This window comes from Solanum tuberosum, unplaced genomic scaffold, assembly GCF_000226075.1.
Source record: "Solanum tuberosum cultivar DM 1-3 516 R44 unplaced genomic scaffold, SolTub_3.0 scf00250, whole genome shotgun sequence".
Taxonomy (NCBI): domain Eukaryota; kingdom Viridiplantae; phylum Streptophyta; class Magnoliopsida; order Solanales; family Solanaceae; genus Solanum; species Solanum tuberosum.
In genome coordinates this window covers 32,546-39,260 of record NW_006239183.1, presented here as the reverse complement: position 1 = coordinate 39,260, position 6,715 = coordinate 32,546, and the positions used below count along the sequence as shown (strand labels likewise).

Below are 6,715 nucleotides of genomic sequence, written 5' to 3'. Positions count from 1 at the left end.
GCCCAACAACGTGAATTTTGATGTCATTTATTTGTGTCTAATCTTGCGTTCACATGTGTAGACTCTAAACAACCATAAAATTTTAAGAATAATCATAAGCTCACAAGCACGACTACAATTTTATTCATGTAGAAGAGGACAAACATAAAATAATATTATATCACAATTATCTATCACTGAAATAGTTACTTTTCTAATACTTTCTTTAATATACTTGCAAAATCAAACCCCAAGTGTATGTCTCATTGGCTCATTAGTTCCTATCCACCATCCTATGATACATTATCAACAAGATGTATTTCTACCACTGTTCGTACTTTGCACCATGGACTCATAAATCACATAGCGGTATTGCAAATATTGTCCATTGCCAAAAAATATGTCTCTGCTTTGTATTTTTCAAATAGTTGTTTGCCTTATTCCAAAAAGAGAATAAGAGATTAAACATTTTGAAATAGAAAGCATTAAACGGATAAAAATTCAAAGGGACATTTTAAAAATACTATGGTAGAAAGAGAACATTTGTGTGTGTGTGAGAGAGAGACAGAAAGCAAGACAACTTATTAACTCAAATCAAGGAGCAGTGAATTTTTTTTTGCTTATGAGTACTATGCCCAATAGTCAAGTTATACGCCTTTAGAGGGGACTCAAGGAGGGCACAAAGTCTATAAAGACCAAAAATCATCACTACAATCTAAGGATACATCAAAAATTTGATTCTTTCTCAAACCAATATAGGATCCTTTCATCATTTAAGAATAAACCAATTACCAATTTCTGTTTTTTTTTTCTTTGATAAGCCAATGCTAACAAGCAACAACTATACAGAGATGCCGGAAATTAATGCAAACAATGTCCAAAAATAATTGATCACACATTGAGTTCCTTTTAGTATCACATGTTGCAACCAAATTGACACAAAACAGTTGATGAAAACAAGCATGTGCAGGAATCAATTAAATAAGAGACAATCATTACCATTCCCTCAGTGGCTAAAGTGACAATTTGATAATGGTCAATCTAAGATGTCTGAAATAAATTAAAACAAGTTATGTAAGCAAACCATACAATATTGAATTGCTTGGTGTTAAAGAATGTTGCAGATAATCAGAACAAACCATGATTTTCTGGAGTAGCAGATGAATATGATGTCGATTCCTCACTCGTGCTTTTATCAACATTACAAATCATACCAAGTGATTCATCCTGCACATATTCCACTGTTGAAATGACAGTTTTAAGAAAGTCTATCAGAATCATAAAGGTACTGACAAAATCATGAATTGTCATTATACATTGGAAAAAGATCCAGATATAATTTCTTGAAAAGTTATTCCACAATATGAACTACCTTCCAAGAAACATCCACATATGCGATTGTTAGGCTCTTTATCAAGATATCTCATTTTGTTTGTTGAAGTAATTTTGACAAGCTACCCAGCCTAAGCGATCTTTGTTCATTGCAACTTTCTGCATCCAGACTTGAGAGAGCACGGTTACCACTGAAATCACTAGCAACTGCTTCAATGCTTACATAGTTCATCATCGGTCTCTTTCGAGATTATATCGGTTCCAAGCACACCTTAAATGACTATTGACAAATAAAAATGTGAAATCGAAATTAATTCACAAATACAAAGGGGTGATCTTCCACTTTCTTCTTTCTCTTTAGGCAGAACCAACCAGTAAGATATCACTTATTTAATACACCAAGAAACCTGCTTAATTAGACACAAATTAGGTATGTAGACCAACAAAACCTCAAGTTTTCCATAATGGGGTGTGCTAGTTAGGCTACAGACAATCATGATTTACGAATTAATCTAACTACTAATCAATTGCCTAATGACCGATAACCCATAAACAAATAGAGGCGGCACTAATGAATAAATGGATAACAACTACAACGAATATGCTAGAAAAACTACCAAATACGCCCATCAATTCATTTGACCATGAGTAACAAAATTCTGGAACAACAACTAAATAAAACTTAATTTGTTTTCTTTAAAGTAAAGTACATAAAATTCAATTTTTATCCTAACATACTTTGTAATCCACTTCTCACAAAGAGGAAAACCTATATTTTCCACTTCTTTGTTTGCTTAGGTATAAGAAACACACCAGTCAGTCTTTAAACAACCGACTTTAGTCATCAATCTCATTTTCCCAAGTTTGAGAAAATTTCATGTAGTTAATACTTATTAGACTTGCATCTAACCTTTCTTGCAAATTAGAAGTGTGCAATAACACTAAAAGCATAAACAAGCTCAACTTAGAACAGAAGTTGTGTCTACTTTTGTTTTTTGTTTTTTGTTTTTTTGGAAAAAAGTAATAAATCCAACAGTAAAAGAAGCAAAATAACACACCCATTTACAAGAAGTATATCAAATGTAGACAACCTTACAAACGATATATTTTTTATGAATAAATCCAATCTTCTATACATATATAAGAACCTAGTGAGTGCACAAAAAATAAATAAGGGATGAGGAACTATTCTTCAAGTGTGCAAAATTCTTCTCTACTTCATCAAAAACTTTGTCAGCAACAATCTTATGTTTTGCATTGTTTCCCCATCTTCTAAAAATCAAGCTAAACATTGTTTCTTTCACACTACTTGACATCACCAACCCTTCACCATAGATTCCAATATTTCCCTTTCTGAAACCAAATTAAGTATAAAGGTGTAAAGTATAGAGATGGTACTTACTGGAATAATTGCATATGCTATCCAGAGTCTGTAATGCTCTTGAGCTGTGATCTTGAGTTGTGATCCTCAATTTCTCAGCTGCCTATTCAATTAAAATTTTCGTATGATAAACCATTTTTTTCATAAACTTGAGCAACTATTTCTCATATACCTTTGGAATTGCTTGTGAAGACTTTCATAATATTGCAGCACAAGCTTCAGGGCTGGTCAAAGAAGCATAGATATTGTTGATATATAGAAAAGATCAAGATATTCAAGGAAACAATGCAAGAAGTGTTAAAACAACAACTACAAAATTCATGCCTCAACATATGTACAATGTGTCCGCATCTTTAAGCTAACACAACATGTTTTGGGTTTATATAGTAAGTTGAGAGTTCATATATTACTTATATCTCCACATGCACAAAAATTATATTTGAACTTGAACTTTTTATTCTTCAGACTGTCACATGCCTAATAAGTATCAAATAAATTTATGGAAGAAGTACAAATGAACTAGACTTACCTAGAGCCATAAAATGCTGAGTTTTCCAACATTAACCACTTGTTTGCACATCCAATGGCAAGTGTTTTGCCTGAACCACCTTCATTAGTTACAATTGTTATGATTGGAACTCTCAGCTCAAACATTGCCCTTAAATTGAGGGTTATTGGCTCACCCTACATGAAAATATTGGAGGTGATTATGGATTCTACATGACCAAATGTAATCTAATAACGCAATATTTGAAAGTCAAGGTAAAGACTCACATCTGATCTATCTCTTTAGATCTTAAATCAACAAAAATCACTAGAGTGGTCAACAAATGTAACAATAGGAAAGACACGATGATCAACATATCTCATCATTCTCAAAGCCTTTCTTTAGCTGCAAGGCTAAGATTTAGTAGTTATCAATTCATCTTTTTACAAAAACTAACCTTGAGGTATCAAATTAAACAATATTCTTTTCAAACAACTGAACGCTACATAGACTCTCCAAAAATCTGATAACCTGAGCAAAAATCAAATTAGGAACATGTTGAGAGGTTATGAGCAACAACTTCAGCCTAACTTGTTGCTAAATTAATGAAAAAATCAGTTCAATTTAACATCTTATTAACCACAAAACAGATTACTTGGAATGCTTAATGATAGGAATTCGTAAAATAATGCTATGAATGAGAATTTGTGAAGCATACCTATAAGGGGTTGTCATTGCAAAGTTGATTACCAATTAAGAGATAACTTCTACCTTCAATGCTCCCAATATCACTCACTATGGCTGTATCATCATAGCCAGCACGATCTCCATGGAGCTCTACCCACTTCATGCATAACATAGGATTAAGATTCCTTGAGTTGCATTGTCAAAAAAACTACTAATAACTCTAATGAACAGAAGAAAAAAAAATCAACAGGCATTTCTTCTCCATCATATTTAGTATATGATCTTGAACAGTTGGTCACAATATGCCATATGTATCAAATGGAACAGAGAAGTGTTGGTCAAATAATCATTTTGCATATGTATCACCATAATAAGCTAATTTCCTTTACATAATAAACAATACTATAAGTAAGCAGACAGATTATCATAAGTTGGTAATACACAAGGAAAACAAACTTTAAATTTACCTCTTTAGAACCAGAGTAGTTCAAAACTAACATAAAGTATGATAAACATACATACATATACAACCAACTACTTATTGTAAGAGTCATGTGAATTTTTATATTCAAAATACGAATTTGTACTTAAATATTAGTTACTTCAATATTTTTCATCTCAAACAAGATGTTAAAAAACTGAATCATTAAAATAAGAAATGAAATTAAGAACATGAGCAAATGAAATAAAATAACAGAGGATTAGCAAAGAGATCAACGCATGCAATGTTAACATGAGAGGTGGTACCATTCACTAATGAGGGTATGAGATAATACCAAGTTATGGTACAATTCAAAATATTCAAGGGATTTAAAAGGAGTGCACGAAATCCAAATTTTATTTGAAAGTGTAAGCGAAGTATGATTTTTTCTAGCTTAGACATTTTTTCAAACACCTAATGTACGTCGGAAATCTTTCAACATAAAAACTACATATGGATACTCCATTAAATCTTGCTACAAGTGAAAAATATATAAAATTAGAAGAATGATCATACCAATTAAGTGTCTAGCAATTTACATGTTGGAACAAGTGGTTGTTCCCTTAGACCTTAGTCTCTTGGTGTGGACTCGTAGGTCAATGAAGCAATTGACTGCTAACTTGGATGTTGTGCTCGTCTTAGTGAGGAACATACACATAGAGCAGGTTCAATTTCAATATATTGCTGGTTGAGCATCCTCTGAAGAAATAGAAATATCTGTAAACTACAACATTAAAACGAAGAATTAACAAAATGAAGTAGAGATTAATCCAAAAAAAGTATCTTATGCTCTTTAACTTTCCAGCTTTGCCTATTTTTGTGGAATTGTTTTCATTAGAATGTCATTGTTGCAAAAAAAAAAAAAATCATCACTTTGGTTAGCAACCAAATCCAAACTCACAACACAACTACTTTCAAACGAATTGTAAACTCCATCACACCCTTTCTTTGAGCTCTAGATCCATTAACCAAATTCCCCAAATAACAACAAATTAGCAAAAGGATGCACTATAATTTTGATTTTTCATGAAAAATAAAAATAAAGAATTGGGCAAAAAAATAAAAATTGAACAGACCTAACGTGTAACCCGCTGTGAAGATGAAGAGAATCAAATAGTCCTTCAGTGTGAAGAGCAAGAGACCATTTTTGAAGGTGTTGAGTTAGGTTGAAAGAAAAATAGAGATAAAGAGTCTTATGGATGTTTCTGGACATATCTCGTTGTCTAGGTTGCGGAAGGGATTTTTTTCTAGCTTGGTAATTGAAATATCATCAAGTGAAATGAAATTAATATAAGTTCTTGATCGTTCTTGGCTTCTTGTTGATGCTTGAATCCATGATTGGAGTTGGGGTTTGGAGAGATTGGTGAGGAAGAAGAGAAAAAGTGAGACGAAGAGAACATTATGGAATGGGAAAGAAACAAGAGTTCGTCGTTTGCTCTAATTCATTTTACCATTGAATAATGGGTATATTTACAGGTTTGCCCTTGGTCGTCCTAGGCTTCATATTTCTATATAATAGAAATATTTATATATATATATGAAAAAATCACATGCACAATAAATTTGAAAAAAAATATTTATGTAAAAATTATGGAAAAATTACCCAAATACATATCTTATTTTACCATATCTCTTAAATTCTCTACCATTTAAAAAATTCCAAAAATCCCCTCGGGATACATCACTTCCCTCTCTTGGTACATCTCTATCCCACTGGGATACATCCCTCCCCTCTCGGATACATCCATCCCCTCTCAAATACAGTCCAATATGTATCCGAATCCTATCCCCTTTCTAATGCATTCCTCCCCTCTCGGTTACATCTCTCCCATATGTATCTGGATGTCCTATCCCCTCTCTGATACATCCCTCTCATCTCGGATACATCCCTCGCGTATGTATCCGGATGTCTACTGATGTATTCGGAAATTTAGTGATGTATCCGAAATTCATAAATTTTAAAAGACTTTTGTAATTTGAAAAAAAGTAGGGAAATAATGTAATTAGCTCGTAACACTATATATGAGATATATGTAAATTATACAAAAAATATAATATAGTTTTTTAACTTATATAATGTCGGGATCGATGTAATAATTAAGAAATGGAATGGTTTTTAGATAACTGTAGCATCATTTCTTATTTTATTTTAGTATTCCTTACTCTCTCTCTTTTTGTAATATAGTATTCCTTGGTAAAAGAAAGGAGTGATCTCTTCTTCATGTATATCTTAGTCTTTGGTAGCGTTGCTTCTATTTTTTTTTGGAAAAATTAGGTGGTTAAGCAAACTTATACTATTTAATTACTCATCATAGCTATAGTTTGCTATAATTACTACTTGCGATTAACATTAACTATTAATTACGTG

General features: G+C 32.2%; 1 long non-coding RNA gene across 5 annotated transcripts; it reads right to left on the bottom strand.

Moving 5' to 3' along the window:
* Window positions 1–105: 105 nt before the first annotated feature.
* Window positions 106–5,814, bottom strand: LOC102597455 (uncharacterized). 5 transcript variants are annotated; one of them, XR_001474787.1, is made up of 9 exons: window positions 5,424–5,814; window positions 4,864–5,046; window positions 3,898–4,023; window positions 3,222–3,376; window positions 2,714–2,916; window positions 1,352–1,591; window positions 1,119–1,220; window positions 979–1,029; window positions 106–415 (listed from the first exon to the last, which is right to left on the bottom strand). It is a non-coding gene; the product is annotated as an uncharacterized lncRNA (long non-coding RNA). The 5 variants fall into 5 exon arrangements; XR_368140.2 differs by lacking the exon at window positions 106–415 and having other exon boundaries at window positions 594–1,029; window positions 2,714–2,795; window positions 2,865–2,916; window positions 5,424–5,812; XR_368142.2 differs by lacking the exon at window positions 106–415 and having other exon boundaries at window positions 594–1,029; window positions 5,424–5,813.
* Between the last annotated feature and the right edge of the window lie 901 nt (window positions 5,815–6,715).